A 10,666-nucleotide genomic window follows, 5' to 3' on the forward strand; every position below is an offset into this window, starting at 1 on the left:
ACATAGTGTAAACTTTCACGTTCAGGAAAAACTTTTATCAAAAAGTAGTTTTTATCAAATGTTAATAATTTTTATTACTAAAAAATTTGAGCGAAATGGTTAAAAAATTTTCTGAAATATCAAATTTTAGAAAAATTCGCATTTTTAAAATTTGATTTCAGAAGAATTATTTGATACATTTCGCTCTGAGAGATTCCAGTCACTAAACTGACTAATATATTCAGACCATATTTCCTTGATTGCAGCTACTCCCTAGATTTGAGTGTCAGGAATCCGAATGCTTCGAAAAAAGTGTTATGTTTATTCAGAGACAACGCGTTTTCTCGTCTAATTTCGTAACTTAAAAAAATTGATAAGAGTTAATATTATAAGAAAAGACATTTTACTCGGCTTTTCATCACGGAAACTGCGGTTTTTTTAAGAGTATATAGAACCCAATAAAAACTCCAAAATTTAAAAAAGAAAAAAATAGAATAACCAACTACTTTTTTGATCTAAAGATTAGCCCATGGTGCTATCTTAATATTTCGAGCGAATTATAAATAATTTATTAAACGCTGCAGGTGCCATAAAGGATATAAAATCATAAGAAAACATATTTTTCCTAGCGCAGCGTTTCCCAATTTTTTCAGGCTACGGAACTCTAAATGACACATGTGACTGAACACCAATTTAATAAACAAAGAAAGACTACCAATAATTTTGAAGTGAAGAATTAATTCTTGTTACCTTTTCAACAACAATAGTTTTGAAATTAGGTGTTGTGTCAGATGGTTGAATTATCCTGGATGTGTTCTGAATTTGTATTTAGAATAAGTGAATAAAATGAGCAATGAAAATGAATAAAATAAGCAGAATTCCAGAAGAAGAAAAACCAAATAATACAAACATTGAAAGTGGCTATTATAGAAACACTTTTTTTAACAGTTAAATTTGTTTTTTTTTTTTTAGTATTAAAAGTTTATTGGAAAATATGAGTGGATTTATTTAAAAAAAAACGAGACTGAAGTGGTAGGATATTACTTAATCAAAAACTTAATTCGCTGTACTGATTGAAAATAAGAATCAACATGTTTCACGCGCTCAAAAAGAGCACTCATTTTCAAGGCTTGCCAGACCCAAATGATACGAAACAAAGGCTATTTTAATTATAAAACGCGAAGTTGCAAACGTGAAATGGAAAAAATAAAGGTGAGAAACAAAACTAAAAGAATTCCAAAAGTTGAGTTACTTTTTAAAAACTATTAACTTTTCCAGTGATATTTTGCTTGAATAATTTAGCAGAAATAATCGAAATATTAAATAAATAATGATTAGATATAAATGTAATTGTATGTTTCAAAAATTGTTACTAATTTAATTGAATTTTCTTTCATGACCGATCCATTTGTTAGGGTTAACGATTTCTAATGTTTAACTCCTTAGCCTTGTAAATTTGAACCCAATCCAGAAGACAAGAGAACTCCTGGATCAAGCATTGGGAAAAATTTGCCTTCATGGAGAACTTTTTGATGGAACAAACCCGAATTTGCTTTACAAGAAGAGGAAAATCTCCCTCAGTTAGCCTGACTGCAAGGGGACTCTAACCCATGATCCGTTTACCACTGAGGATAATTTATGCCAGAAAGCCGCATGCGGAATTCGTATCGACCAGCCACTGATGGGATTCGAACCCGGTTCACATCATTGAAAGGATTTATAATCTGATCCATCACGGCACAATTTAATTGAATTGTCTCAATTCTTGGCCATCCGCGGAACACATTTTGGGAACCGGCGTTCTAGAGAAACACGTCCTTTTTACGACGGATTCAAATTATAAGGAATAACCAGACTTTGAAAATACGGTCCAACAATTTTGAGCCACTTACTGTGAATTTTATTTTTCGCATCGAATAAGAACATATTTTTAAAGAATTAAAAAGTAGTTTTAGTTATTCAGTAAATTTAACATTAATTTAAACGTTTTTGTCTTGTGACATAAACAAATTTTTACATTGAAATTTTCACCTAGCGTTTTACATCGCAAGATGATTCTTGCTTTGTTAAAAGCCTTTTCAAATAATTTCAGAAAAATATTTTACTATTTAATTACTTTTGAAATTTTAACCACACCCGAATTGGATTTTTTGTCATACCCTTGTGAGGGAAATGTAATAATTTTATCATTTGCACTGCTTTTAACTCCGATAGTTCAAATATGAATAGTTTTTCAGTGTTAACTTTTTAAATTTTACGCATTGTTTTTTATTGTCTTTTAAATACATCGTTCATTGAAATTCCTAAGATCGCTGGTGGCACCGTTGTATTAAAAATAAAACAGTGGTAAAGTAAAGAGTTCCCGCAACAGCCCGTAGGATAAGGCTGCACCATTTCGTGACCAATGGCATGATTGTAGCAATGTGGTTAGCACTGTGCACAGACCACCTTTACTTCACAACCCAACTGATACCCCATCGATCTGAAGCTGAGTAGGCTTCATACCGCCTCTGGAAATTGAACTCCAGCTCTTCTCAATGACAGCTTATTGCGTTAACCACTGAGCCATCACGACTCAAAACAGTGTTAGGAGAATTTCGATAATTTTCACCGGTTTTAGCCGTTCTAAGCCAACCCACTCTAAATTTAAAAATCAAAAATCAGAAGACACTCCCGCCAGACCTAACTGCCAACTTTAAAATTACCTCCGAGCTCCAATCGGGGAGCTTTCCATAGTAATAGTAGATACATATAAAATAAGACCGGGATAGCTTGGTATGTAGGGCGCTGGACTTACGTTTATGAAAAGGGAGTTCGAACTCAGCAGGCCGTAGACTTCTGTGTAGTAAATGGTGACTGATGCACGCTAAATCTGATGGGTCACAAAGTCCTTGATGTTCCCATAAAAATCAATACTGGTGGTGCTGAATTGGAGATTTATCGTTCTTAAGTTCAGGTCAAAATTACGATCTGTGGATGAATGTATGAATGAGTCCGTCTTATTAACGAGTATAGCAGATGACAAATTCTTGGCCATAGGTGGCGCCACTGGAAAACAAGAATAATCGCACCCCCTCTGAAGTCGAAAAAGAGCAAATAAACTGATTTTCCTGGATTTTTCCAGTTTTTTCCTATTTCCCCCCAAAAAAATTCTCAATGTTATCAATGTTATATTATTCTCAATGTAAAAATATTATTTCCTACATGCAAGACCCTCCAGAAAATCGAAAAACACATGAACAAAAATATTATAATTTAAAATAAACAACAAAAAAAGAAAAATTTTTGAAAAAGTGTCCGTCCCTGGGATTCGAACCCAGGACCCCTCCCTCCAGCAACGAACTTGCTTGTCTGGTGGCCTACCATCCAGTCCACGGTGATACGCGCAGCCTATCACAGTTTCGCTTCAAAAGCTCTCTCCTCCCATCTTCGCAGTACACCTTTAGGGCCACTGAGACCCCCTAATTGGACTATAAAAATTTGAAAATTAAATCTCGAAATTTGAACCTTACTCGCGCCATTTTATTTTTTTATTCTTTTTTTCTTTGCTAAATTTCACGCACAGAAAACACTCCATGCATGCTAGAATATCCAAAATGTTACAAAATGAGTCGAAAAAGAGCAAATAAACTGATTTTCCTGGATCTTTCCAGTTTTTCCCATTTTCCAAATTAAAAAAAATTATCTCTTACATGCAAAACCCTCCAGAATATCGAAAAATACATTAAAAAAATAATATAATTTGCTGGCAGAGTTCAGTGCGTTGTGGAAAATGCTTAGCAAGCATAATGAAAAAGTCATCTTTTAACTAATCAGAAATTTACTTAAGCAAGTAAAATCATAACTTAACTTAAACATCATAAAGGAAAACAATCCTCTCCATAACATGAGGTAACGAATTCAATAACATACAGTCATGAAAATCAAACGAAACAAAAAAACTCCAAATCCAATCTTGATTTGTTATATATATACAAAATAACAGTTGCATAATGAGGGTACTTACACACTCAAAATTAATACTATGCAAATTCTGTCTTTAAACTATTTTTAAATGTTCGAACTCCCTCCTTCAGAGGTTTTTAGAACTCGTGATCTCTGACTCTTACTCGATCCTTGTTCATCGAAATTCATAGTCTGACATAATTTAAATTTTTTTTTTTTAAAGTGTCCTTCCCTGGGATTCGAACCCAGGACCCAGCAGCGAACTTGCTTGTCTGGTGGCCTACCATCCAGTCCACAGTTTGAACCCGTCCCCCCTCGCTCCAATCGTAAGTCACTAGCACATGGTCTTAGAAGTTGGACCACGCTTATACGGGGTTCGTGCTACTACATAGCTTTAAATACCCTCTCCCGGTTAGCTAAACAAAAGACGTAAGGGGTCACTGCGACCTCCCTAATCTATCTATAAAAATTTACTTTAGTAGGGTGGTTCGGTTCATAGAGGCCTACTTTCGGTCCGAGTTTGAAAATTATAGCTTAATATTCAAGGAAGTTAGGCGGTCTTCAAATTTGAGCCTTTTTCCAGCTTTATTATTTTATTTTATTTTTTATTCCATTATGCGTTCTCCTGCAAAGAAAGACAATTGGTTTTTTACATAGAACACCTTTCCTATGCTAAACTGCCGTGAAAATATCGTAAAACGAGTTTTAAATATATATATATATTTTAAACAAACTAATTTTCCGAGTTTTTTTCCAGTTTTTAAGCATTATTTGAATTTTCCCGAACAAACAAAATATTTTTTATACATATAGGATCCTTTAATACATCGAAAACACGTTAAATAAATAATAAAATGTAAAATAAACAAAGGAAAAAAATTTTTAAAATTTACCACATCCGAGGTTTGAACCCGTCCCCCCTCGCTCCAATCGTAAGTCACTAGCACATGGTCTTAGCAGTTGGACCACGCTTATACGGGGTTCGTGCTACTACATAGCTTTAATTACCCTCTCCCGGTTAGCTAAACAAAAGACGTAAGGGGTCACTGCGACCTCCCTAATATATCTATAAAAATTTACTTTAGTAGGGTGGTATGGTTCATAGAGGCCTACTTTCGGCCCGAGTGCTTAACTGTCGTGAAAATATCGTAAAACGAGTTTAAAAAAATAATATAATTTAAGCAAACTAATTTTCCGGGTTTTTTCTAGTTTTCAAGCATTATTTAAATTTTCCCGAGCAAAAAAAAAATATTTTTTATACATAGGTATCCTTTAATACATCGAAAAACACGTTAAATAAATAATATAATGTAAAATAAACAAAAGAAAAAAAAATTAAAAATTAACCACAGCCGAGGTTCGAACCCGTCCCTACTCGCTCCAATCGAAAGTCACTAGCACATGATCTTAGCTTAAAAAAGAAAAAAATAATAGTTTTAAGAAAAACAATATTTTATTAAGGTTACTATATTTTATTTAAGTTACAATCGTTAAAAATAAATAGCAAGTAAGAACCAAAATTTATCTAAGGGAAAAGCAGAAGAACTTAAAAAACGACCCAGAACATTATAAATCGAAACAGAAGGCGCCCAACATTTGAAGTACATTTTCTCAATAATTTTTTTCTTTCTATTATTAACAAAATTGCAACCGATAATTCTGATTTCGTGATCGCATACTGTTACAGATATGTGTATTACGGTAGCATACATTTTTTTTCAATTCATTACAAATTAAATTGAAGTCAGCATTGCTTAAACTTCATTAAAATGAATAAATGTGATTTATGAACGTGCAGAACAGTTATAGAATATTCTTCTTCTTTATAGAATAGTATATATTTCTGTAAGTATATAATTCGGAAAATAACAATAAAGAATCGTCCGAATTGCTTGAAATATTATCATTAGTGTTGATTATTAATAAATTTTTATCGTTTTCTTGGTAAGTATTTTTATATTTGAATGAATAATTTCAACTAGAATTCTGTTTTTAAGTTACATATTGAAATTCATATTGAGATCTTACAATTATAAAATTTTGTTGCATCGTATGTCATCTAAAAGTAATGAAGGGATCTATTATTATTTCAGAATGAAATTGTCAAAAGAAGAATATTTTATTTGGAATTCTCCGGATTTATAGAGCAAGTAATAGAGTTATGATTTTTATTAGAAATGATTTTTTACTAATTTGATGATAGTTCTCTACATAATGGTTTTCCACATCTGGTTAAGAACTTTAAGAACTACAAAAAATAAAACAAAAATTAAAAAAAGCAATATGAAAATTTTTTGTTGCAAAATGGGGAATTTTCAGAATCGTTTTTATTTATTTTCTTTTTATCGTAAGCATTCTTTATTTTACGTTTTTCAAGTTTATAATTTATTGATAGAAATTGCTGGCCAAAAACTTTTTTGCCAAATTAAATTATATAACATTATGTGTTTCTTTTGCATATTTTACTGTCTGAAGTAATATAAATCAGAAAAATATGGAATGTAAAATTTAAACAGACTTTTCATATTAGATCATTAAATTTAGTAGAACGATTTCTTAGGGACTAGGAAGATTTTTTACAAATATTTTCCGATGTGTTTTGGAGGTAACTTCCCTAAACAAAAGAGATTCCATTTTGTTTTCGCTTGCATAAAAACGAACATAATTTTTTTTAAAAAATTTCATAAGCCACAATAAAGGAACCTTACCATGCTACAATGAAGAAATCTCCCAGTGCAATTGATGAGCCTGTTATTCTGCTAGCACTTATTCGCCTCAAATAACAATACCCCCTATAGGTCATTGAGTTCGTGAATACTATATTACAATATCTGGTCGGGTTTGAAAATTATAGGTTAATATAAAGGGAAGATATAGGTCATTTCTAAATAAAGTACATGAACAACAATTTCTCTATTTTAACGATATTATACGGGCCTAAAAAAGAAACAAATAATAATTAATATTTTATAAACGTTTAAATATTGCAAAATAAATAAAAAATCACATTTATTTTTATTAGATATGAATTTTAGATATTGACCATCACCGTGGTTCGAACCTCCGATCAAGCACTTCTAGTAACTTCAAACTGATTTTTTTGCACGTTAATTCAATCAATTCGATTTTCAACTCAACTGGTTATAGGTTCTTTGTACTGTCGGACTGACCTTGGAAGGTTTTAACTATTAAGGACAGGATTAAGGATAATATTAAGAACAACAAAACCTTTCTACGAATCTTCTGTTCAACACAGCTCAGTTCAAAACACAGTTGAAAAAATTTCACTGACCAACGAAAAATTTATGAGAACTATAGGCATAGCCTGAAAGAAGTGTTTAAGGAAACAAACATGGCTCAAAACGTGCCTTTAAAAAGAGATCTAGCATTTGTTTTTGTTTTTTAAACTTCTCTAAAAATTTGTCTTTTTAAAAGAATAAACTAGAGAATCCACATAAATTCATAAATTAATCGCCAATTTATTTTAATCCTTTTGTTCCGAAATTCCCAAGAGAATACCGAAGTCAAGCATCCTTGACTGCCGTCAAAAGAATGCGTGACCACTTTGATCAGCCAGCTTAGGAACCGAGGGTGCGCGGCTCTCGTTAAACTGTTCCGTAATGTGTCCGCGAGCTGGCTACGAAAATGGATCTCCTCTCCATAGAATTGTGATGACAGGTCTTCGGATCATGTTCACCAGATCGTTGCTAATAACCCATTGTGAACCGTGTTAGCCTTCCAATGAGATGGTTCGAATCCCAGCGATCACAGTGCTGACGTAAAATATCCCCAGTGGTAGATGGATTATGGGTTAGACTTCCCTTGTCGTCAGTCTAACCATGGTCTTCCTCTCCACGTAACGCAAATGCAGGTTATTTTCACAAAAAAGCACCCACGAAGGCAAAATTTCTTCCAATACTTGAACCAAGAGTTCCCTTGTCTTCTGGATCGGAATAACTTAGGAATATAGTAAAGTAAATAAATCTTGTCTGAAAAAGAGTTTTAGTTATAATAGTTAGTAAAAGTAGTAGTAGTAATAATAAAAAATCAATAGTTGTTTTAACTTTTCATATAAGAAGTTCAGTGCTATAGCGTAGGTGGAGAATTCGAAAGCGAGTGTAAAATCTCTAAAGTAGCATGAATCGACCACAGTGCTGGCGTGAAATATTTTCAGTGGTGGATAGATCATGAGTTACAGTCCCTTTTTGCCGTCTGGCTAATCGAGGTAGGTTTCCATGGTCTTCCTCTCCATGTAACGCAAAGTTTGTTCCACCAAAATGTCCTCCACGGAGGCAAAATTTCGCTCTATACTTGATCTAAAATTTCCCCTTTCTTCTGTATGGGTTCAAAATTTTAAGACTACGGAGTTGAATATTTGCAGTCGTGAACCCAAAAAATTGGGTCTCAACGAAGGTTGTAAAATAAGCCGTTGTGCTGCTCTAGTGCAACGTTAAAAAAGTGTCTACCTATCGAAATCACTTAGTACATTTTTTTTTCAATTATTCTTTTTTGTGATTTTAAAAATAATTTTTTAAAAACTAGGCAGTTATTTCTACTAGGTACTTCCGGGTTTAATAAATTGACGTTGTACAAATTTAAATGTTTAAAAACCACTTCATCGTTTAGTGTGCTGAATACGAGGCCCAACATGGAGATTTGGAGCACGCTCCAAACTGTTCCGACGTTGCTACTCGTAAACAAAAGTTAAATCATCTTAAGGGGAAGCTATACCACGTGAGAAACATTCTCTTCCACCTTCATAAGGGATTCAAAATATAAAGTATCGAAAAATTAAGATCAGGATAAATAGTTTCAAATACTGAAATGAAATTTTCAAAATATCAGAAAATAAATACTTTATGAGTGGATAACTTAGGAACACGCTACCGGGAAGTTGTCTTTCAATAATTTGATTGCATTTTCATTTTTTCAAAAAAAAATTATTATTTTTTTTTAGCAATTCAAAAGCAATTTTGACTTACTTAAGGTGTGCCAGAACTATGCTTGAATTTACACTATCGTAAGAAATTAAGAGAATTTGCAGACGATTATCTCTAGAACTTTTGGACCAATTTTAATGAAATTTGTAATGTACTTACTTTGGTACAATACGAAACAAATAACCAGTTAACAATTGTTTTACACATCTTGCGTTATACTCGTTGGAGTTGGAAGGTATGAAATAGCTGTTGCAGAATAAACAAAGAAAATAGGTTAATAGGAAGTATGGTCCCCTCTTACACCATGATTTCATACTTGAAAAAAGGCAGTTTATCACTTACCGTGGCTTGATTTGTCCTGTGGCAATTTCAAATCCGTTCAGTAGTTCTAGAGATTATTGTCTGAAAATTGTCTTAATTTCTAACACTAGTGTAGTTAAGGAGGTGGTACTGAACTTGCGAAGAAATGTTACTCCCAAGATACTCTTAAGAGATGTTCTCTTTCTGTTATACATAAACAATTTTGTATAGAATTGAAATGTTGAGAATACAAATTTTTCATTTTAATTCAAAATATTTTCCAATGCTGAATCGACAGTATTCTTTTCTTCAAATAAAAATAAAAATCAAAATAAAAGAGGCAAGATATACATATAAAGTTCACATTTAGAAAATTAAGAATTTGACTGGCGCATTTAAAGAATCATATCACATTCAGTAGGAACATTCCATTAATTTATAAAAATTGCGAATTGCAATTCATTAATTTTTACGCTTAATTTCTAGTTTTATTTTCTGAGGAAAAATATATTAAATTATTAATAAAATAAACTGTAAAACAACTAGCAACCGTTAAAGATTAACTTCTCAAAAGTTTAAAAAATATTGGAGCGGGCCGCAATAGCTCTGCGTCACTGAATAGACCGTTCGCCGGAAACTTTTTATCTGTAATAAATCCCGCAATCCCGACCCCGTAATAATTATACTTAGTGTTTAGGGGATAGAGCGCTGGCCTCTCAATGAGGTGCCCTGGGTTCGATCCCAGCGATCCTAGCTGATTTGAATTCCGCATTCGTCTCACACCGACCACACTACTGACTTAAAAAAGATTTCAGTGGTAGACGGATCATGGGTTAGAGTCCCCTTGACATTAGGCTAACCGAGGAAAGTTTCCGTGGCTTTCTTCGCCATGAAACGCAAATGCGGGTTAGTTGCACCAAAATGTCCTACACGAAAACAAATTTCTTCCAATACTTGATCCAGAAGTTCCCTTGTCTTCTGGATTAGGTTCAAAATTACAAGGCTACGGAGTTGAACACAAGTATCCGTAAACCCTAAATTGGGTCTGCTGTTCAACGACGGTTATAAAATAAAATATAAAAAAATATACTTAGAGTTTAATACGCGGTGGATAAGGGTATAGAGCATTCACCTTCCATTGACGTGACTCAGGTTCGAATATCATTGGTGGCTGCATGATACGAATTCTGCTCTCGGCTTGCACCAACCACAGTGCTGAGGTAAAAAATATTCCCACTAATAGATGGCTCGCGAATTGGAATCCTCTTGCTGTCAGGTTTACCGTGGGAGGTTTTCGTAGTTTTTTTCACCATGTAAAGCAATTGAGGATAGGGTGAGTTCCATTAAAAATTCACCAAAGAAGGCTAGTTTATCCCTCTGCTTGATCCTGATGTTCCCTTGTCTTTTGGGATGGGATCAAAATTACAAAGCATTACATATTATGTACATAATCATAATATTCTTAATGTTTAAAAAAGTAATTCCTCTCATAGTTGTTAAAT

At 33.1% G+C, this 10,666-nt stretch overlaps 1 protein-coding gene across 3 annotated transcripts in view; it reads right to left on the reverse strand.

Annotated features, from left to right (window-relative positions):
• LOC147816861 (inositol 1,4,5-trisphosphate receptor-like) overlaps positions 1-10,666 on the reverse strand; it is a 310,281-nt gene that overhangs the window by 44,044 nt on the left and 255,571 nt on the right. The window lies entirely within an intron of this gene.

Source organism: Parasteatoda tepidariorum, chromosome 1 (genome assembly GCF_982258835.1).
Source record: "Parasteatoda tepidariorum strain Cologne lab strain chromosome 1, Ptep-v5.0, whole genome shotgun sequence".
NCBI classification, from domain to species: domain Eukaryota; kingdom Metazoa; phylum Arthropoda; class Arachnida; order Araneae; family Theridiidae; genus Parasteatoda; species Parasteatoda tepidariorum.